The following is a 26,465-nucleotide window of genomic DNA, read 5'->3' as shown; positions in this document are numbered from 1 at the left end:
TGTGATTACAAAGGAATCTGATTTTATCAATTTTGACCCCAACTTTAAGCCACAAAATCATTTTGTAGAACTAGCTGACGGGAGTCGAGTCAATGATATCGTTTTGAAAAGAGGCAATGCGAAAATCTCGCTAAAAACAATAAAGGTGAACAGTGTTTCTGTATTCTAGAAAACGCTCTTCTAATCCCAAAATTTAAACAAAATATATTTTCTGTACAAGCTGCCACAAAACAAGGTGCAAATATAAACTTTAGCCCCAATAAATCAAAACTAGTATACCCGAATGGAACTGTTTTCGACATTAAAGAAAATGGACGACTATATTATTTAAATAGCGTAGTCCCATCAAAAACCGCCTGCCATGATCTACAAACATGGCATAAAATTCTTGGACACTGCAGTAGTTGCCGACTGTAGTTGATGGAATGCGAATACAAACATTAAAAAACCTTCAACTGCGACGTCTGTACGCAGGGGAAGATGACAAACTATGAATACAAGATACCAGAAAAAAAAAGAAAAATCCTATCAATGGTGCATTGTGACTTGAACGGTCCCGTAGAACCGATGGCAAGAGAACATTATAGATATGTGTTGAATTTCGTAGATGACCATTCAGGTTTAATAATGGTTTATTTTTTAAAGAATAAATCTGATACCCTGCTAGTAACTAAGAAATATCTAGCCGACATGGCCCCCTACGGTGAAATCAAGTGTATTTGCTCTGACAACGGTACGGAATTTACCAATAAAGACTTTGAACTTTTACTAATTAACCATCATATCAGGCATGAAACATCAGCTCCTAGATCGCCACACCAAAATGGGACTGCTGAACGTGCGTGGCGGACACTTTTTGAAATGGCGAGATGCCTACTCATTGAATCAAAACTCCCTAAAAACCTCTGGACGTATGCACTTATTGCGGCAGCCTATATACGCAACAGGTGTTTTAACAAAACATTATCTAAAACTCCATATGAATCTTTCTGCGGTAAAAAAAAACAAAAAAAAAACAAATTTAAGCAGAATGCATATATTTAGTTCAACTTGCTTCGCATATATAGAGAAAGAGTAAATTAAATATTAAAGCTGACAGAGGTATATTTCTTGGATACGATAAAAACAGTCCAGCCAATTTAATATTTTTTCCCGAAAAAAAATAAAATAAAAAGAATCCGGTGTGTAAAATACACAGACACGTTTAATTGTAAAGACGAAAACCCGTCATATGAAGAGGATGGAATTATATTACCTCAAATAAATAGAACAAACGAAAAGAATAAAAATGACGGAGGCGAGAGTGTCCATGATGATGATGATAATGATGATAAAGTCGAGATATGCCGAAAGAAATAGAAGACGACCCGATTTTTTGTTGTCGACAGTATAAGGGATTATCAAATCGACTATTGCTGTTCAATGGAAAATGCGCCAAAAAGCTTCAACGAAGCAATTAATTCAGAACAGTGTGAGGAATGGAAAATTGCAATGAACCGAAAATGATACCTATACGGTAGTGCCTCTTCCAAGAGATAAACATGTTATTTCTACCAGATGGGTCTTTACAAAAAAAAAAAGGAGTACAGCATCAGGCGTAGAACAGTACAAAGCAAGATTTGTTGTCAGGGGTGCTCTCAGGTTTACGGTAAAGAATACTTTTCTACGTTTTCACCGACCACAAACCTAACGACAATCAGAGTTTCACTGCAAGTCGCATCACAATATGATCTAAACATCCATCAAATGGACGTAAAAAATGCTTATTTGAATGCCCCAATAGACTGTGAAATTTATATTACCCCTCCAGAGGGATTTATAATGAAAAATAAAAATAGCGTGTGGCGACTTAACAAGTCATTATATGGTCTAAAGCAGAGTGCTCAGTGTTGGAACACAGTATTTTTTTTATTACATTTTTCACCCCAAACAAGGCAAATTGCCACTTTGGTGTAGGGGGCTACTATCCGGAGCAACAACTACTGGGGTACTATGTAGGGATTCGGGCAGCAAGATGTCGGTTCACGTTACACTTGAACTTCTGCACGTCAGTACTGTTGGGGAAGCAGGGACATGGAATGGAATTCCAGAGTCTAGCGGTTCTGGGGAAGAAACTATTGGAGTAAAAAGATCTTTTACATCTAGGGATCTCTACAGTGTGGGGATGGGATTTAGCAGCCTGTCGGGTTTGTCGAGGGTGCTCACGTAGTGGGGGCACAAGTGTCTGCAGTTCGTCAGAGCATTCACCACTAAAATACTTGTAGAAAAGGCAGAGGGATGCAACATTCCGTCGATGGGACAGAGGCTGAAGCTTAGATGCCAGTTCAGGGCCTATCAGGTTTGCGACTCTCTTTTGAACCTTGTCAAGGAGCGAGAGACTAGTAGCAGATGCACCAGCCCAGATGTGGCAGCAATACTCCATACATGGGCGAATGGTGGCCTTATAGAGGTACAGGATACTTTCGGGTGTTAGTAGTTTTCTAGCACGGTAGAGAGAGCCCACCTTTCTTGCAGCGGCCCTAGCAATGCCTTCAATGTAATTGTTCCAACTCATGTTTCCTGTGAACGTTAGACCAAGGAGTTTGAAAGATGGACTCTCAGATAAAGAGTCGTTGGCCATTGCTATGGGTGGTAGAGAGGGTTTCTTGTAATTATTGAATGAAACTAGTTTAGTCTTGGCAGCATTGAACGTGACCAACCACTTTTGTCCCCATTCCACTACAGATTGGAGGTCATCCTCTAGTGTTTCTGCCATTTCTTTAGAAATGTGTTCATTCGTCTTCCTGTCGTGCCTGCCATAGAGTGTAGTGTCATCAGCATATATACCCATCTCAGAGGCAATTTTGTCGGGGAGGTCATTTATGAATATCAGGAACAATATATTGTTTATATAATGGAGTATGATCCCACATGGATAAACGATGCTGCTAAGAGCTGACGAATCAAATTAATTCACGTTCTGCTACAAACCAATCAGAAACCAGAATTGCTTCATAAATATTAAACCTTTTCTGGAGCAATTTCACATGTTCTTTCCCGGGTTTCGACACGGTAAGAATATTTTGTTCTGTGGAACTGTCTACTACAAACAAGTCCCCTCCCAGGACTTGTGTGTAACAGCGAACCACCTGAAACTGTTCTGAAACTCAAAATGGCTTACACTTCTAGAAACATCATCAATTATCTAACCACTGTCTGGCATCAGTTGAAATAATTGGCTCTCATCTTAGGCAGGCTCCATGTTAAGCTTCTGGATCTGCCTTTTACTCTTGATCTGAAATGGATCACATACATCAAATCCGTTTCTAAGGTCGCCAGAAAAATGGTTGGATCATTCTACTGTTCTATTAGATATTTCACTGCCGATGCAATTCTCTCCCTGTATAAGAGTCAAGTACGTCATAGGATGGAGTACTGTTGCCACATCTGGACAGGAGTTGCTAGAAGCAGCTTATCCTACCTTGACAGAGTTTGAATAGATTTCGTAGCCTAGTAGAGGATGCTGCGAGCCTGTCGTTGCTTTATCGTTATTTTCATGGCAAGTGATAGTCTGATCTCCAATCTGTAGCTCCGCCTTGCCAAACTTTCACGAAAAACACTCGTCTAGCTGAAACCACTATCAATAATTCCCCCCACTCTTTATCTGTGCCTAAACCTAAACGTAGATTCCATGAACAAGACTTCCTTTTTAGAACTGCGTGTCTGTGGAACTTTCTTCCGTTTCTCTGCTTTCCAGCTGAATACAATATGGTTGTCTTCAAGTCCAATGTGAACAAGTTCTTGATGAGCCGTTCCCCTTTAATCCAATTTACCAAATTACAACTGCTAACGAATGTATGTATACGTTATGGAACGAAGTTCTCTGAAAAAAAAAATTCACTTAATTTCATCAAGTAGGTTTTTTTTTGTTGTTTGTTGTTGTTTTTTTTTTTACAGCGAAAAAACAATTTGTTATGATACCGAGTAAAATGTTCGGTGTTTAGGAAGAAAAGCTAGTATTACAGATGGGAGGGGGTGTCGGCGTTTTAACTGGAGTTATCTCCCCGTGGCGTGTTCAATAAAATTCATAATAGCTGACTTCTACGCGCTCTCATAAAAACGTGTTTTGCCGCTGTAAAAACAAACAAACAAAACTACTCGATCAAATTACGTGACATATTATTTGAGATCTTCAGTCCAAAACAGATAAGTACAATATAACCTTTTTTTCGATATTTTCATTTTTGAATCTATTGATTAAACTGTACAAGTACCCAAATATGTAATATATAAAATATATAATATATAATATATATAAATATATAATAAATATAAAATGTATATAAATATATATACAATGATATATATATATGATATATATATATGATATATATACATAATATATATATATGATATATATAATATATATATCATATATATATCATAAATATATATATGATATATAATATATATATATCATATATATATGATATATATGATATATATATGATATATATATGATATATATATATGATATATATATATGATATATATATATGATATAATATATGATATAATATATGATATATATATATATGATATAATATATGATATATATATGATATAATATATGATATATATATATATATATATATGATATAATATATGATATATATATGATATATATATATGATATAATATATGATATATATATGATATATATATATGATATAATATATGATATATATATATGATATAATATATGATATATATATGATATAATATATGATATATATATGATATATATATATGATATAATATATGATATATATATGATATATATATATGATATAATATATGATATATATATGATATAATATATGATATATATATATGATATATATATCATATATATATCATATATATATGATATATATATATATGATATATATATATGATATATATATATATATATATGATATATATATGATATATATATGATATATATATGATATATATATGTGATATATATATATATATATGATATATATATATATGATATATATATATATGATATATATATATGTGATATATATTTTTTCTTTCTTTTTCTTTCTCTTCGAACAATGTTCTATTGTCAAGAGTATTTTTATTCATTCATTGTTTTTTTATTTAGTCTAAAGAAATGCTGGTTTTTGAAAATTTTCAAATGATATAATGTTTGAAATTGTCGACCGGGCATGGAAACAATTGTAACGTAAAATGAAATACACTTTTTTATTGCCATCAACACCTTTTTTGAATGTCTTGATTTTGCTTACACAGTATATATATATATATATATATATATATATATATATATATATATATATATATATATATAATATATATATATACGATGCATTGTATATATATATATGATACATAATATATTATATATATTATACATAATACATATATATATATATATATATAATACATAATACATATATATAATATACATAATACATATATATATATATATAATACATAATATATATATATAATACATAATATATATATAATACATAATATATATATAATACATAATATATATATAATACATAATATATATATAATACATATATATATATATATATATATATATATATATATATATATATATATATATATGATACATAATCTCTATATATAAAAATGTAATTTTGGTTCGTTAAAAGTGAATAAAACCATATTTCTACGTTACCAATTTAATTGAAATTTTCAGAAAATCTATCTGCTAAGTCAATGAATGTTTGCATGTTATTAAAATAATTTTACATTGCGAATTATAAAAATATTAATTAAAATATAAATATTTTTCGAAGTCGTTTCTGCGAGACTGCCCAATAATATTTCTGGTAACTTCCGTTTCAACTACTCTCGAATTACAAGATAAATTTAAAAAAAAAGTTACTCTTGCAGACAGTGATCCGTGCTGAAATAATAACGTTATTATTAAAAAAGACCTTCTTAACATGGGGAAGGGAGGGATTTTTGTTCCTATTCTGTACTTTAACCTTACAATTGAATAAAAACATATAAAACTTTAGTTAAACGCGGAAATACGATTTAAAAAATAGCGCGGATCACTCTCTGCATTAGCACAAAAAAAATCCCATATTTTAAAAATTTAAATTAATTTATGTACTTACCAATTTTTAAATTTTAAATACCTTTATTTATGTTAAGGCTTTTCACTCATGAAACATTACGTTTTAATTGTTTAGTTTCTTTTCTTTTTTTTTGTTTACATAAAAAAGTTTGTTTTAACTTTTTCTAAACTGTTTCATTTTTACGACATGCCTCAACGTATTATAAACACCCTAACCTCCCCATGTTAAAAAAAAACACGCCCTTCCATAAACCTCGAAAGTCGTTCTTAATATGGGGAGATTGGGGGGTGTTCGTTCCGAAAGCCGTTTTAACATATGGAAGTTAAAGTGTTTATAATATGCTGGGGCGAGTCGTAAAATTAACGAAGGTCTATCTATTATTTATTGTAAAAATTGCTTGAAATTTATTTATTTGACAAAAAAAATTCACAATTTGGCACTCCTTGGGCGTTGAGTTCCATGGCGACCAGCAGAAAAAAATAATAGTCGCTCCCTTAGTCCCCACCCCACCCCGCACGTAACATCTTTTATTTACTGACGTTGCCGTAACTAAACGATTATTTGTAACATTTGCAAACATTTATTTATTTATTTATTTTGAAAAAAAGTTTTACTTTTTATGAATATTAAAAGAAAAATGGGTACTCATGCAGAGACTGATCCGTGTTGAAATAATAACGTTATTATTTAAAAAGCCATTCTTAACATGGGGAGGGGAGGGTGTTTTGTACCCATTCTGTACTTTAACCTTGCAATTGAATAAAAAAAAAATAAAACTTTAATTAAACGTGGAAATACGATTTAAAAAATAGCGCGGATCACTCTCTGTATTAGCACCGAAAAATGTTACTAAACATTTATTAATAATTTCTCACTTTTACAAACATTTGATTTTAAATTTCTTTTTAAATGGCGACTTTTTTTTTTAATAGTATTTGCGGATGGGTATGTTGACAACCCCCCCCCCAATGGTGTTTATTCCGAAATCCGTTGTCAACATGGAGAGGTTGAGGGTGTTTATTCTGAAAGCCGTTCTTAACATTTGTGGAGGTGGACCTAATGTAATAAATAAATAAATAAATAAATAAACTAAATCATTTACTGATAACTTCTCACTTTTACAAATATTTTTTAATTTACATGCGCGGATGAACAAATTGTTGAATAGTGCGAAAACAAAACGTTTTTGTAATAAACTTCGGGATAGTTTTTTGGGTAAATATTTACATTTAGGTCCACCTCCACAATTTTCTTTTTTAAATGACGACTTATATTGATAAATAAATTTACTTCTTCGCAACTTTCATTGATAAATAAATCTACTTCTCTGCAACGGGCACTGAACCCCTCCTCTTTTTTTAATAGTATTTTCGGGTGGGTATGCTGACAACAAATATCAGTTAAATTTTGCAAATAACCCCCCCCACTCCAAAAGTGGTGTTTATTCTGGAAGCTGTTCTTAAGATGAGGATGTTGGGGTGATTATAAGCTGGACCTAATCTAAAAATAAAACAAAAAAATAAGACAAATTTTTTAAATGATTAAAATAATTTCTCACTTTTACAAACATTTTTACATGCGCACATAAGCAACTATTTTTTTATTAACTGTTTTTTTACTTTTTTTATCTAAAAATTAGTAAATTTCAATGAATAGAATAATAAATCATTTATCATTAATATGTGTTTTTGGTTTTGTGTTGAATGAAACTTTTTTTTTCATTACAACAAAATGAATCAATTTAAATCTTCCGGCATGCGTTTAAGGGTTACGAAATTATCAATAAATCGTTTAGTTACTAAGCCAACCTCAATAAATAAAAAAAATGTTAGGTGCGCATGCATTAGCCTTGACTGGGGGGTCTAAGTGAGCGACCATTAAATAATTATGCTGGTCGCCATGGAACTCAACGCCCAAGGAGTACATAAAGTGGCACGTATGCACTTATGTTATCGTGCTATTTTTTAAAATAGTATTTTCATGTTAAATTGAAATTTTACAAAATCATTTTCTTTTATTAATTTGTTAGATGAAAGTACAGATAACCCGGTCGGTTTCTAATGCGTGGAAAATCTAGTCCCCCCCTCAAAAAGAAGGGTTACTCTGGAATGTAACAAAAAATTAAAATTGCCTCAGTCTCGAAAGATTTCTTCTCTACTGAACGAGGAAAAAAACGGTGAAGTGTAGTTCACCTGTTTCTCTCCCCCTCTCTCTTCCTCTCTTAATATCTCTCTCTATCCATCTCTCCCTTTCCCTCTCTCAATCTATATTTCTCTCTATATCACCCTCTCCATCTCTCTTTGAGTCCCTTTCTCTAACTCCCTCTATCTATCTCCTTTCCTCTGTCTCATCCCTCTCTCTTTCTAACTCTCCCCCTCTCTCTTATCTATCTATCTCCTTCTCTTTCTCTATTTTCATTTCACTTTCTCTTTTCTATCTATATATCTTCCTCTCTATATGTCCATCTCTAATCCCTCATCCTGTTTTAGTCTCCTAAATTAATTACAGTGAATAAGGCATTGTCAAAACATGGATAAATCCTATTTTAGTCACCTAATTTACTGACTGTGAGAATAGAAGTTATTTGGAAATTACTGCTACCTTGAACAGCACCAGAAGAAACTGGTAAAACCTTTCTGATTAAACTGATTTTGGCAGCCATTTGGTTACAAAATGACATAGCCTTAGCCCTTGCTGCATGAGGAATACCTGCGACTTTGCTGCCAAGTAGAAGAATTATTTATTCTACTTTAAAACATTCAATTTTTCAAAAATCTCATGTTCGACATCTCCAAAATATCCAATATGGGGGAAAATATTGCAGAAATGCAAACTTATTGTTTAGGATGAATGCACAATGTTACGCAAAAAATCACTTGAGGCTCTTGGTCGATCCTTGCAAGATTTGCGTGGCAATGTAAGACCATTTGGGAATGCAGTAATATTGCTTGCAGGAGATTTCAGACAAATGTTACCTGTTATTCTTCAATCAACATCAGTAGATGAAATAAATGCTTGCCTCAAATACTCTACTTTTTTGTTCCATGTGAAGACATTAAACTTAACTCAAAATATGCATATCCAGTTGCAGACTGTTCGATCCGCACAAAATTTTTTGCATCACTTGTGGGAAATTGGGTACGAAAAACTGCCAGCTGATCAGAGTTAAGGGCAAAATTCTATGACTTTTAACTTGTGTAATTTCTGTAATTTTATTTCATCAAAAGAACAGTTAGTTTAAAAGGTTTTTGCAGATATTCAAATTATAATAATTCAACTTGACTGAGTGAATGAGCTATTCTTGCAGGTCAATACAAAGACGCCCATGAACTTAACGCTATTATTCAATGTAAAATTCCAAGTGAGGTAGTCAAATACAAATCCATCGACACTGTTGTGAAAGCAGATAAAGTGGTTAATTATCCAACAACTATATTTGCCAGGGATGCCACCGTCTGTATTGCAACTGAAATTTGGTGTACTAATTATCATGTTGTGAAATATAAACCAATCCAAGCTTTGTTTTTCACATGGACAATTTATGTCACGTATTCAAAAGTTACCAAAACAAAAATTCTCTATATCAGCTAAGATAATGGAACAACAAAAACTGTGTACACATGCAAAATGGAAAATTAAACCTATAAGAAACTGGCTTTTTCTCATTTTGGAATTTTTCCATTGTGCCAACTTGAGCAACAGCAACGCGTGGCATGGTACAGCTAGTATATATATTATACATAATATATATATGTATATTATACATAATATATATATATATTATACATAATATATGGAATATACATATATTATACATAATATATATTATACATAATATATATATATATAATACATAATATATATTATTCATAATATATATATATTATACATAATATATATTATTCATAATATATATATATTATACATAATATATATTATTCATAATATATATATATTATACATAATATATATATATACTATACATAATATATATATATACTATACATAATATATATACTATACATAATATATATATACTATACATAATATATATATACTATACATAATATATACTATACATAATATATACATTATACATAATATATACTATACATAATATATACATTATACATAATATATATATTATACATAATATATATACATATATATTATACAGAATATATATATATTATATATATTATACATAATATATATATTATACATAATATACATATTATACAAAATATATATATATTATATAATATATACTATACATAATATACACATTATAAATAATATATATATTATACATAATATATATACATATCTATTATACATATTATATATTATACATAATATATATTATACATAATATATATAATACACAATAAATATATTATACATAATATATATCTCATACATAATATATATATAACACATAATATATATATTATACATAATATATATATTATACATAATATATATATATATATAGTATACATAATATATATATATATTATACATAATATATATATACATGATACATAATATATATATTATACATAATATATATTATACATAATATATATTATACATAATATATATAATATATATACATATATATTATACGTAATATATATTATACATAATATATATTATACATAATATATAATACATAATATATATAACACATAATATATATATTATACATAATATATACATAATACATAATATATATATATAATACACAATATATATATATAGTATACATAATATATATTATACATAATATATATATATTATACATAATATATATATACATGATACATAATATATATATATATACATGATACATAATATCTATATTATACATAATATATATTATACATAATATATACAATATACATAATGTATATATATTATACATAATATATATTATACATAATATATATATTATACATAATATATATTATACATAATATATATATTATACATAATATATATATTATACATAATATATATATTATACATAATATATATATTATACATAATATATATATTATATATAATATATATATTATACATAATATATATATTATACATAATATATATATTATACATAATATACATATATATTATACATAATATATATATATATATTATACATAATATATATATATATTATACATAATATATATATATTATACATAATATATATATATTATACATAATATATATATATTACACATAATATATATATATTACACATAATATATATATATATTACACATAATATATATATTATACATAATATATATATATTAAACATAATATATATATATTATACATAATATATATATATATTATACATAATATATATATATATTATACATAATATATATATATATATTATACATAATATATATATTATACATATTATATATATATTATACATATTATATATATATTATACATAATATATATATATTATACATAATATATATATATTATACATAATATATATATATTATACATAATATATATATATATTATACATAATATATATATTATACATAATATATATATATTATACATAATATATATATATATTATACATAATATATATATTATACATAATATATATATATTATACATAATATATATATATTATACAATATATATATTATACATAATATATATATATATATTTATATTTTACATAATATATATGTTTTACATAATATATATATAATATACATAATACATATATATATATTATACATAATATATATATATATATATTTTACATAATATATATATTATACATAATATATATATTATACATAATATATATATATTATACATAATATATATATATTATACATAATATGTATATATATTATACATAATATATATATTATACATAATATATATATTATACATAATATATATATATATTATACATAATATATATATATATTATACATAATATATATATATTATACATAATATATATATATATTATACATAATATATATATTATACATAATATATATATTATACATAATATATATATTATACATAATATATGTATTATACATAATATATATATAATACATAATATATATATATATATATTATAAAAATTTATATATATATATATTATACATAATATATATATAATGCATAATATATATATTATGCATAATATATATTATACATAATATATATATTATACATAATATATATTATACATAATATATATATTATACATAATATAAATATATTATACATAATATATATATATTATACATAATATATATTATAATAATTTATATATTATACATTATATATATATATATTATGTATAATATACATACATATTATACATAATATATATATTATACATAATATATATATATTATACATACTGTATATATATTATACGTAGTATAAATATACATATATATTATACATAATATATATATGTGTGCATATATCATACATAATATATATATTATGCATAACATATATAATATACATATATTTTACATAATATATATATATATTACACATAATATATATTATTCATAATATATATATACATATATTATACATAATATATATATACTATACATAATATATATATACTATACATAATACATATATACTATACATAATACATATATACTATACATAATATATATATATACTATACATAATATATATATACTATACATAATATATATATACTATACATAATATATATATACTATACATAATATATATATACTATACATAATATATACTATACATAATATATACATTATAAATAATATATATATTATACATAATATGTATACATGTATATTATACATAATATATATATTATACATATATATTATACATAATATATATATTATACATAATATATATATTATACATAATATATATATATTATACATAATATATGTATATATTAGATAATATATATTATACATAATATACACATTATAAATAATATATATATTATACATAATATATATACATATATATTATACATAATATATATTATACATAATATATATTATACATAAAATATATGATACACAATAAATATATTATACATAATATATATAATACATAATATATATATAACACATAATATATATTATACATAATATATATATTATACATAATATATGTAGTATCAATAATATATATATAGTATACATAATATATATATTATACATAATATATATTATACATAATATATATATATTATACATAATATATATAATATACATAATGTATATATATTATACATTATATATATAATATACATAATGTATATATATTATACATTATATATATTATACACAATATATATTATACATAATATATATTATACATAATATATATTATACATAATATATATTATACATAATATATATATTATACATAATATACATATTTTACATAATATATATATTATACATAATATATATATTATACATAATATATATATATACATAATATATATATTATACATAATATATATATATATTATACATACTGTATATATATATTATACGTAGTATAAATATACATATATGTTATACATAATATATATATGTGTGCATATATGATACATAATATATATATTATACATAATATATATAATATACATATCTTATACATAATATATATTATACATAATATATATATATATTATACATAATATATAATATTCATAATATATATATATATTATACATAATATATATATACTATACATAATATATATATATATATATACTATACATAATATTTATATACTATACATAATATATATACTATACATCATATATACTATACATAATCTACACATTATAAATAATATATATATTATACATAATATATATATACATATATATTATACATAATATATATATTATACATAATATATATATATATATTATATAATATATACTATACATAATATAATCATTATAAATAATATATATATTATACATAATATATATACATATATATTATACGTAATATATATTATACATAATATATAATACATAATATATATATAACACATAATATATATGTTATACATAATATATACATAATACATAATATATATATATTATACACAATATATATATAGTATACATAATATATATATTATACATAATATATATACATGATACATAATATATATATTATACATAATATATATTATACATAATATATACAATATACATAATGTATATATATTATACATAATATATATTATACATAATATATATATTATACATAATATATATATTATACATAATATATATATTATACATAATATATATATTATATATAATATATATATTATACATAATATATATATTATGCATAATATGTATATTATACATGATATATTTTTCCTGCGTAATATATATTTACATAATATATAGATTTGCCACACTGTACATAATATATGTATTATACATAATATATACATTATACATAATATATATATATATATATATTATACATTGCACTAACATATATAATAAAACATTTTTACACAAACATTTCACATAAAATTTAACGATTTCAAATGCAAAAATTAGATTTTAACAAAAAAATAAGTTGGATTATTTCGATTATTCGGACTATTATTCTCATATTGGATGTTCACAAAGTTTCCACTGATGTAACTTTCGATCTTCTTCAGGTCCGTTATTTAATTGCTTGTTTAATCTACCAGATTAGATTGTCCTCGTTCCGCCGGCCATGACCGAGTAGAAAGCTTAAATAATCAGCATATTTGGTTCTTTGTTGTTGTAGCGAAATTCGCAAATTGAAATATGAGATTTCAAGTTAAAATAGGAGTATCTACTAGTAATGAAAATATCCAAAAATTACGAAAAACGATAGGATAGAAAATTAATTGTTAACGAAAATTGTTCTAAAAAAAATTCTAGTGTGTATATAAATTAATAGCATCAAGTCAAGGAAAGTCACTGTGTTCGTGTAGTTACAATAATGGTGGTTGTCACGCAATCATCTATTTGTACAAAGTCTAAGAGTACATCTTTCAAACTGCTTGGCCTTATATTGAAAACATTGCCAGGTCCGCTGCGAAAAAGGTAAGCTCTCTCTAACGTGCTAGAAAACTACTGACACCTGAAAGTATCCTGTACCTCTATAAGCCACTATTCGCCCATGTATGGAGTATTGTCACATTTGGGCTGGTGCATCTGCTACTAGTCTCTCGTCCTAGATAAGGTTAAAAAAAGAGTCGCCAATCTGATAGGCCCTGAACTGGCATCTAAGCTTCAGCCTCTGCCCCATCGACGAAACGTTGCATCCCTCTGTTTGTTCTACAAGTATTTTAATGGTGAATGCTCTGACGAACTGCAGACACTTGTGCCCCCACGACGTAGACACCCTCGACAAACCCGACAGTCAGCTAAATACCACCCCCACACAGTAGAGATCCTTAGATGTAAAAGATCTTTCTACTCCAGTAGTTTATTCCCCAGAACCGCTAGACTCTGGAATTCCATTCCAGGTTCCTGCTTCCCTAACTGTACTGACATGCAGAAGTTCAAGTGCAACGTGAACTTATATCTTGCTGTCCAAATCCCTACATAGTGCCCCAGTAGTTGTTGCCCCTGATAGTAGCCCCTACACCAAAGTGGCAATGTGCCTTATTTGGGGTGAAAATGTAATAATAATTTAAAAAAAAAAGTAAATATTTTACGTAATAATGCAGTAATATTTAACTAATTGTTACATGAAAATTGGGTAGATAATATTGCTTTAAAATGATAAAAGCAGCAAGTATTTATCATTTTTTTAAATGAAAATTCATTTTTCCGGCTGTTGGATTTCGCTACAATAATGAAAAAGAACCGTATATTCTTAGTATCGTCTGTAATGAGGATTGACTTTTCAACCTTCAGACATCTGTTATTTGAAAATGATTACCCTTAGCACTTTTATCCGTTGCGCCGTGAAGTGTTGTGAGATTAACATTTAAAATCAAAATATAAAAACGGAAGATAAAGAAAATAAAAGCCCGTAGTTCACGTGTAGACGCCATTAAAAATGGGAAAGCTTTCAATGTCATTTTCATCTGAAAAAAAAAAATAGACTCCTGATGAATTCTGAAAAATATTAGGACAAAATATTTAATTAGAGTGAACACAATTTGGTTAAAATTGCGGCGTATGCGCTGTTTTACGGTTGTTGTAAAAATGGAACGGAAATTTAAATTTCGTTCCATTTTAAACTTTTTTTTTTTTTAATTATGTCTCCCAAAAAACGAAATTCATCGACAGGATAACATTCAACAATTGTACTTTTTATGCATAAAAAAAAGTAAAGATTATTTGTTATATATATATATAATTGTTTAACAAAAAACGAAATAATTTAATTTTTAAAGGAAAAAAGTCAATTTGGTATACCTTTTTGGCAGTTTTTCACAGAAGTCCAACTCACCGTACACATTGGAAATGTCGAGTTTTATAGGTTTTCAGATGCATTTACAACAAATAAACACCCTGACCTCTCCGTGTTAAGAACGGCTTTCAGAATAGACACCCCAACTTCCCTATGTTAAGAACGGCTTTCAGAATAGATACCCTCAACCTTGTCAGTATATCCGAAAACCTATAAAAGTTGACATATCAAATGTGAACGATGATTTGGACGGAATGTAAAAATGTGCCGAATTTAAAATGGAACGAATTTAAATTTCCGTTCCATTTTTACAACAACTGTAAAACAGCTAATACTCCACAAGTTTTACTGGAGTTTGTTGGATATTTTAAAATGTGTGTACCCATTTGAAAAGAAAAACAAACAGAAACTAAAAATACAATGAAAACATTTATTCTTAAAGAAAAAAAAATCACGAGACAGAATCTAATGTTTTTCGGTCACAACAAGGAGAAGATCCCACATTTTGTGTTTGAGTCCGTTGCAAAAAATGAAATCAAATAATAATAATAATAATAATAATAATAATAATAATAATAATAATAAATAGAATTAAAGACAAATAAAGTAAGAGTTTCTTTGTCAGAAAAACAGGTTTGACATTTTTGTTCGAACAAATTTAGAATTGTTGTTATTAATTGCGAGATCGAAAAATTTCAAAATGTTTCTTATTTAAATTTTTTTTTTTTTAACTTCTGTCAGTTTTAAGCCATCAAGCGGTTCCGGTTCCCCCCTGAAATTAACTCTTGTTTTCATTATGATTTGAGCTTATATCCGAGAGTTCTTTTTAATAATAGACGCTATTTCAACTCGCAAAGTGTTCCCCCATCTAGGGCTGCTGGCTTGGCTCTCCTCGGCTTTTGGCACATCTTTCTGTGATGGGATAGGAAGTAAATACCGCTGCATGGTCGCCTAGTCGGAAAGCGACAGAGTCTACCAGGCTCTCCCTTATAGTATCTATCGCTGTGTACTCACTTTACCTTGGAGATCACCTCTGACTGATTGCACCAATCAGCGCCGAGCTTAATAACGTCTCGTTGGGGTCGTGCTGCTGTTGTTCCATGCTACTACTATGCGGGTACCGGTTTAAAGAGAATTAAGCTGATCAATGATGCTTTTTTTTTTTTTTTTTTTTTTCAGAATTGCCGTGTTTGTGGAAACATTTTTTAAGTGTACCTTGGTTATTAACATATAATCTGAAGTTGATCATTAAAACCAAAATAACTTTTCATTGCGGTGTTGAGCTGTGTAATAGAAGTACAAGAAAAAAAAAGTTGTAAAAAAGCGACAATAATAGCAGCTTCAGTGTTCAACAAGTTTCAGTTCAAATCACATTTTTCTTTGATGAAATTAATACGGATGTACTTTATAACATTTAACCTCGAATTGTTTTTAGTCTTCAAAGTGGTGACTCATTAGAATACAATAAATTCTTAAAATATCCTCTTTTGAATTCAATAGGGTTAAATTTTTATGCTTCGCAGGATAAAGCTACAAATTTCCATTCCGAAATGCTTGTGAATTTTATGGGTTTTTTCTTTCGTCGGCCTTTAAAACATTTAACGTTTGATGTCCCATTACATTGAATTTTGCGCTCATCTCCAACTTTTCTCTCCTAATTTATCCTGAAGCATCCTTTCGTCTTCCTCAAGTCGCGATACCAGATCATTGGAAAGAGCCAACTTCTTATTCTTCCGTAACAGGCACATGTTATGATGGACTATTTTCTCTTAATGTAAACAGAGACAAGGTTATTGGAGGGACCTCGATTCATATTCCGTCACAGCATAAAAATAAACACGAAATACTTACAAAATAGAGGTTTACCCCCCCCCCCAAAAAAAAAAGAAGAAAAAAAAGATCATCTGTTTTTGAATGTCGTTTTTCTTCAATAATAATCGGCAAAATCTGTTTTTGAAAATTTTTTTTTTTTTTTTTTGTGTCGGAGAAATCATTTTGTTGTTTCAAGACACTCGTTTAAAAAAAAGAGTGAAATCCACGTGGTTATTTACAAACAAACGCAAAGTGCGGCGTTGATTATGTTGATTATAATTCCAAATAAAGCTCTGTTCCTAGGCAGGCGATTATTTCGTGCGTTTCCAACTCAGGGAATGTCTCTTCTGAATCATTATCCACATAATTCTTGTAATGAAAGTGACGCGTATCCAAACCGGAAAACATAAGAGTGTGTGGCCATTCGTTGTTTAATGAACTCCAATCTGGGTCCTCGATTGGACAAGAGTTCGCCAACGGCTTTTCATTTTCGTCCAATTCTATTGACGTATCTTCTGATTCACTTAAATGTAACATAATTTTTGATATCAATTCGATTATTATCTTTTTCATTAAGTTGATCTCCAAATTCACATAGCTTTCTTCCAACTGGGATCTGCAATCTTTCGGATTCATGACCGACTCTGACTCTTGCCAAAAACTGTTTGGTGCGTTTTTTTTTGTGCTTCGGCCATGTCTTTTTATACCCTCTTACCTTAGCACGACGCTCAAATACACAAGATATCATATTTCATTAAGATGTATTCGAACTTTGAACCAATTGTTCATATTTCAAAATAAACAAATTACTAACTACCCAGCATGCGTCGGTCAAATGTTGGCTGGGTATGAGTATTTCGTGTTTTGATCGTGTTTTACAAATGAAAATGAAATGCTGGTTTATTTGTTAGGCAAAAATAAATAAATAAATAAATAAGTAAATAAATAAATAAAAACAACAAAAACTTCGATATTTGATATTTTAACGAAAAACATGATATTACGTTTCTGAATTACCACCAGTGGCGGCTCGTGCATGGGGCTGTGGGACTGCAGCAGTGCAGCACCCCCAAGTTATTTCTACACAATATTAATGATAAAATTAAAAATAATACGTTTGTTTATTATTATTATTATTTTTTTTTTTTTTTCTATGTGTACATTATAAAATCATTAACTTTAATGTCGGTATCTCCAAATGCATATAATAACAAAAATAAAACTTGCTTGGAGCTGTGAAATTCACAGTTACACTTTCTTAATGAAATTCTCTTGTACGCATGCGCGGATTAGACGCTTTAGGCAGCCGATGAAAGCCGCTTGAAGAACTATCGCTTGGCGCAGTTCCGTGTCGTGAAATTCGTTGTTTGCTTAGAGTGTGCGCCTGTATAGATATGATAACATTGTTATTGAAAAAAAAAAGTAGGTTTACTTATATTTTAAAAAATTATTATTAAAATCTGCACATAACGTGTTCTTGTACATAAAATATTGTGCTATTTTTTTTTTTAAATACGCACACTTTTAGCGTTGCGATTTAAGTCGGTAGCAGACGGAAATATATAATATGCAGAAACTGTTTATTTTTATTTATTAAAAGTATTCGGGAGTTTAGCAGTGAAGCTAACACGCGGCCAAGGGTAAAAACCGAATATACAATAAATAAATCTTACCATAAAAATAAAGTAACTTTTCCATCTACCTGCCTTTTTGTTTGTTTCTTTAAAGTAGTATTTTGCAACAACTAAACTTTACAAAAAAAAAACTGTTTACATTTTTTCTAGAAGCAAAAAAGCGAAGAAACAGTTTATGTTGAAAATACATTTTAGTTAGAAATCTTTTTAACGTGTATGTTTTAGATATAAAAAAAATTAGCATTTATTTGCCTCCGACAAGGACAATGTTAGAAGTTTTACACTTTGAAAAATGGATTTTTTACACAAGATTTTTTAATTAAAATGTGTTTGTAAGTAAAAAAAAAAACAAAAAAAACACAGTTGTTTATAATTATGCATTTTTAAACTTTACATTGAATTTGTTAGTAGATGGGTCAGATAATACGCATTAAAAAAAGTAATTAGAAATCCTTCTGGACTGAGACAATTTTAATTTTTTTTGTTTTTTTGGGAAGAAAGCTACATTAAAATTCAATGTTTTATAATGCTTATATATGACATCCTATTTTCTTATAATACATCTCCACTTTATGTCGATCTTTACCGGCATGGGAAGGTCAGTAAATAGCCAAGTTTGTTCTTTTTATATAAAAAGCAAGTTGTTAAAAGATTTCTAAATAAAATTTTGTATCTTTAAATATTGTTGTTTGTTTGCTCACTATATAAAAATGTAAACTTTTTTATTTTGCATTTTATTTACAAATACGCTTTGTTATAAATACATCTTTAAAAATAAATTTTGTAAATAAAACTGTAATTAAATAAAACGCTATTTTCAAATAGTAAACTCCTAAATTAACCCTCGTAGGGAGGCAGGTAAATTTCAAAGTTTTTCTTTTTTGTTTTTATAAAAAATAAGTTATTTTTAAAAATGTTTTTCGTTTGTTTGCAAAAAAAAAAAAAAAAAAAAAAAAAAAGACGCAAACTTTTATTTAATCTGAAAAGTTTAAAAGGAATAAATATATATATTATTTTTATTCTGTAAAGTGTACATAATTTAAAAAAATCTTTTTAATAAAAAAGTTTTTGCGTATTATCCATTTCTGATTGATTATTTGTCTTTGTTATATAATTGAATATTTATTTGAATGTTTGTTTATTATTTGATTGAATATTTATTTATATATTCGAATTCCTTTACACGATATTAAAAAAAAAATACGTAAAATTTTTGAAGCAGCACCCCCACTAATTTCAGGCACGAGCCGCCACTGATTACCACCCAGCCAGCATGCATGCGTTCGTCAAATGTTGGCTGGATATTAGTATTTCGTGTTTTGGTCTTTACAATAGTAAATAAAACTATTAGTTATGATTGATTGATTAAAAATAATAATAATAAAATAAAATAAAATAAAAGAAAGACTTCAATCTGTGATTATTTTTTTCAGCTGAGCATTCTTTGTCAACTTTGACCTCCCCGAAATGGATTTGGAGAAAAGCATGAATTTCTGCAATATTTTTTTTTTTAAGTTCCTTTACTGGAGCAATTTTGTTTCGGTTAAGTTGGAGTTTCGTATTGCCTATTATATACTCCATTTTGCATTTTAACAGTAGCCGGCGAGCGACCGAAAGGAATGCCGAGGCAGATAACCTGCACAATGTTCTCTATAAAACCGACCTTCACCCGAACTAAACCTATAATTGTTCCAAGTGGAAATAAAAATTAAAGATGTTTTCTTTGTACATTTGCAGATAAACACCTTCCGCTGACCCCCCCCCCCTCCTCAAGAGAGATGCTACCTTTTCAGGTGATTATTTTATTTTATTATCTTAGAATTTAGAGTGGAGGATTAGCTTCATTTATAAATTTAACATAAAACAATTTTCCAGTTTCCGCGCCATTTAGAGTAGCTAACCAAACCATTTCTTGCCATTAAGCTTAAGTCCGAGTGGCTTCGATGTAGAGTTTGAAATTTAAATTTTAAAATGATTCCACATTTTGGGATCAAATTGTAGCTTCTACGGCAGTTAATCTTCTTTTTGTGCTTAGCATTAACCCTAAATCCGAGTGACTATCAGTTAGGGTTAGGTTACGGTTATGCTTAAGATTGGATTAGAAGACCGTAACTAATATTCTAGAAGAAAAATAAATAAAATAATAATTGAGATGTTTTAAGCTTAATTTATTGGGAAGAGAAATGTTATGAAAAAATAAAAATGTCATGAATAATGAGGTGCAGTCATATCACAAGAAATTTGATTGAAAGTTTTCTTGTATTTATGATTGTATTATATCAGAAAAGGTAAAAAAATATTTGGTAAAAATTGACTTAACATTCGTAAGAAAAGAACAAGGCAAAATGGCGAATAACCAAGAAAAAAAAATGTCTCCAATCAAGAAAGTTCAATAACACTCAATAATTGTCCATTTCTCGTATACTCTCAACTTATCCCTTTTCCCCTCCATTTTATGAAATTATTAAGAGAGTAGCAGGGAGCCCTGCGTTGCCCGGTTGTAAAATAACTTTAAATATGATATTTTAATTTATACATATTCCATATTTATTATTATAGAGTCAATTCTCTATCGATTATTATATTATACCCCATACATAGTGATTTCAAAAGTAAAATAATAAAAAAAATTATGACTTGGATACAATCAGCTAGAATTGGAACCGAAAGCAAAACATATAGCGCCCCAACCTTAGTTATGAGTTATCATCAGTTGGATATGGAATAGTTAAGAATGAACACACACACACACACACACACACACACACACACACACACACACACAAATATCTATAATATAAAGCTGGATGTCTGTGTGTGTGTATGTGTGTGTGTGTCTGGTCACGAATAGGCTCCTATACGGTTGGTTGACTATTTTAAAAAACTGATTACATATAATGATAGATGTATTGAGACACAGGAATGGGTATGTTTGATCTGGCAGAACAGTGGTTCAATGAAAGTATGGAAATAAAAAATTTAAAAATTAAAAAAAAAAAACGTTTAGAAATTTTTTGGATATAGATGTACATAATAATACTTTGATAAGTATATTTCAACTTAAATAGGGATGGTATAATAAAATTGTGGGGTCTGCGTTCGTGCCTGGCCTCCATAGAATGGAAATTGGCACAAACTTTAATAAAGACTTTTCATATCTATCTGCGTAAGTATACTTTGATAATTATGTTTCAGTTTGAAGAAATATGGTATAATCAAATTATGGGGTGTTCGTTCGAACCTGATCTCCATAGAATGGAAATATGTCACAAAGTTTAACAAGGTTTTTTAATATAGATCCACAGAATATTGTGATAAGTGTTTCAGTGTGAACAGGTATGGTATTATAAATTATGGGGTTTATCTATTTTATTTTTACTTTCATCATATTTTGCTTTTGTTTTGATACCCCCAAATTGGAAGTTATCTCTTTACAATCCTTCCTTTTCATAACCTATCATACTTTAATAAATCAGAGTCGATTTTCTGTAGGCTGTTTTTGAACCCAGTCAACGACGGGTACTTTTGCTAGTAATATATATATATATATAATTATATATATATATATACTTAATAAGCTCCTGACAAAGATGTCTCCGGGATAAATGTTTTTGCATGCTTTATTTCCTTTAAGGGAAATGTCTTTATATAATGTTAAAGTGTTCTTTATTCAATAAGTCTGAAGAAAGGCTATTTATGTGAAAATTTTCAAACGCCATAATGTTTGAATTTGTCCAATTAGTCTTGAAACAATTGTAACTAACAATGAAATACACTTTTTGTTGCTATCAATTATATATATATATCATACAATTATTTTTATCAACTATAGATCTAAAAAAACAGTCCACAAAAAAAAAAAAAATGAAATCATTTAACCCAACTCATGCCGCTCTGCAAACTCGCATCTCAGAGGAGATGTAGATTGAAAAAATCAAGATAGGTAGACAGACAGACAAACAGCGAGATTTGTATATAGGCTTTCTTAATGTTATTTTTAAAACTTTCCTTTTTAAAATATGATCTTGGTTGTAACTATGTGTTATGCGACTTAAAAGACTGCGATTAAGGTTTTAAAAAATAATGTAGTTTGAGAAAAGAAAATTTAAAAAAATAATTATTGGGAATTGTGAAATATCACCGCAAATTTCATTGAAAATGTTTTTGTCTTTATGATATTTTTGCTACAAAAAGAGTTAAAAAATATTCGGTATAAACTTACAGTCTCATCCTAAAACTTACTTAGCCCTAAAATGGCAGCCACTCGGACTTAGGGTTGTTGTTAATGTTTTTTTTGTTTAAACTGTCCTATAACGGTAGGATGGCCTGAAATTGTGAAATCATTTTATGTTAAATTTATATAGAAAACTGACCCACACTTAAAATTCTAATTAAATTGCTTTGTTTTTATCCTTCTTTCTGACAAGTTTTTCATTTTGAAATGTAAAATAAAATATAATTGGTAAGTTGTATTTTTTTTAACTATTATTATTGTTTTGGTTGTTTCATAGCATTTCACATTTCGGCCAATGTAATTAGATGAATCTTTCTGAATCTGGGAATCCTCTGTTTGAAGTTGGGAACCTTTACAGCTATATGATTATATTTACAGCACCCAGCATTGTCCACTTAGGCACATGGCGTAACAGCATTTGTTAACTCTTAGTTGTATGTGACTGCCTATATGAACTTGCCTCCCTACCAGGGCAGAGTTAGGTACATGGTTAGTTTTTAATATGGGAAAAATTCAACTCCCTAACGAGGGGTACTTTGGATTACGACAAAAATTAAAATTGCCTCAGTCTATAAGGATTTCACCTTCACGAACCGGGGACAAAAAAGGTAAAGATCAGTACAGTTGTCCCACTGATAGTCTTCTGGAGGAGAGGGGGATTCCAACTCTTGCTATAAGAGTTAATGTATAAGAGTCATGGCGCTGGAATTAGAACAATTAACTCCCTGAAAATTCCATACAGATCTCAGAGTTTGGCATAAAGATCTATGGATTTTTTTTATTTTTTTTTTTATTCAATTTTCACCCCAAACAAGGCACAGTGCCACTTTGAAGCAGGGGGCTATTAGGGACTTAATTAGCGGGGTCATTATGAAGGGAGAAGAGTAGAAAGATGTTTGTTAACATTACACTTGAACTTCTGCATATCATTGCAGTTGGGAAAGCAGAATCCCGGAAGGGAGTTCCAAAGACCCGCAGTTCTGGGGAAGAAACTATTGGAGTAAAAGGCTTTCTTGCACCTAGGGATCTCTACTGTAAAGGGATGAGACTTAGTAGCTTGTCGGGTTTGTCGGGGGTAGTTACGTCGGGGAGGTACAAGTGTTTGCAGTTCGTCAGAGCATTCACCATTAAAGTATTTGTAGAAAAGGCAGAGGGATGCAACATCTCGTCGATGGGACAGAGGTTGAAACCTAGATGACAGTTCAGAACCTATCAGGTTGTCGACTCTCTTTTGAACCCTGTCCAGGAGCGAGAGACAAGCAGCAGATGCACCAGCCCAGATGTGACAACAGTACTCCATACATGGGCGAATGGTTGCCTTATAGAGGTATAGGATACTGTCAGTTACGTCGGGGAGGTACAAGTGTTTGCAGTTCGTCAGAGCATTCACCATTAAAGTATTTGTAGAACAGGCAGAGGGATGCAACATCTCGTCGATGGGACAGAGGTTGAAGCCTAGATGACAGTTCAGAACCTATCAGGTTGTCGACTCTCTTTTGAACCCTGTCCAGGAGCGAGAGACAAGCAGCAGATGCACCAGCCAAGATGTGACAACAGTACTCCATACATGGGCGAATGGTTGCCTTATAGAGGTATAGGATACTGGCAGGCGTAAGTAGTTTTCTAGCACGGTAGAGGGAGCCAACCTTCCTTGCAGCAGCCTTGGCAATGCTCTCAATGTATCTATTCCAGTTCATATTCCCTGTAAACGTTAGGCCGAGGAGTTTAAAAGAAGTACTTTCAGGCAATGTGTTCTTGGCCATTGCTATTGGTGGTAGAGAAGGTTTCTTGTAGTTATTGAAGGAAACAAGCTTAGTCTTAGCAGCATTGAATGTGACCAACCATTTTTGTCCCCATTCCACTATGGATTGGAGGTCATCCTCTAGTGTTTCTGTCATTTCCTTGGATATGTGTTCATTTGTTTCCCCCTCATATCTGTTATAGAGAGTGGTGTCATCGGCAAATATATCCATCTCCGAAACAATTTTATCAGGGAGGTCGTTTATGAATATCAGGAATAATAGAGGTCCAAGGATAGACCCCTGAGGTACTCCCGCATTTATGTCATATTGTTTGGATGTACGTCCATCGAGGACAACTTTGATTTTTCTATTACTTAAGAAGGATTTAATTACATTATGAATTCTTCCAGTGATTCCATATGATCTAATTT

At 28.1% G+C, this 26,465-nt stretch overlaps 1 protein-coding gene across 2 annotated transcripts in view; it reads left to right on the top strand.

Annotated features, from left to right (window-relative positions):
- The window catches only part of LOC145295988 (receptor-binding cancer antigen expressed on SiSo cells-like), a 198,183-nt gene that overhangs the window by 116,817 nt on the left and 54,901 nt on the right, over positions 1-26,465 (top strand). Inside the window, exon 2 of one of the 2 annotated variants that reach the window (XM_080141947.1) lies at positions 21,796-21,851. The exons of the other annotated variant lie outside the window; for it this stretch is intronic. The gene's annotated coding sequence lies outside the window, so the exon portion shown is untranslated. The remainder of the gene's footprint in view (positions 1-21,795; positions 21,852-26,465) is intronic. 2 annotated transcript variants of the gene reach the window in all.

The sequence above is a fragment of the Euprymna scolopes genome, chromosome 16, assembly GCF_053919585.1.
Source record: "Euprymna scolopes isolate OS-2025 chromosome 16, ASM5391958v1, whole genome shotgun sequence".
NCBI classification, from domain to species: Eukaryota; Metazoa; Mollusca; class Cephalopoda; order Sepiida; family Sepiolidae; genus Euprymna; species Euprymna scolopes.
This window is presented reverse-complemented; position numbering and strand designations above follow the sequence as displayed.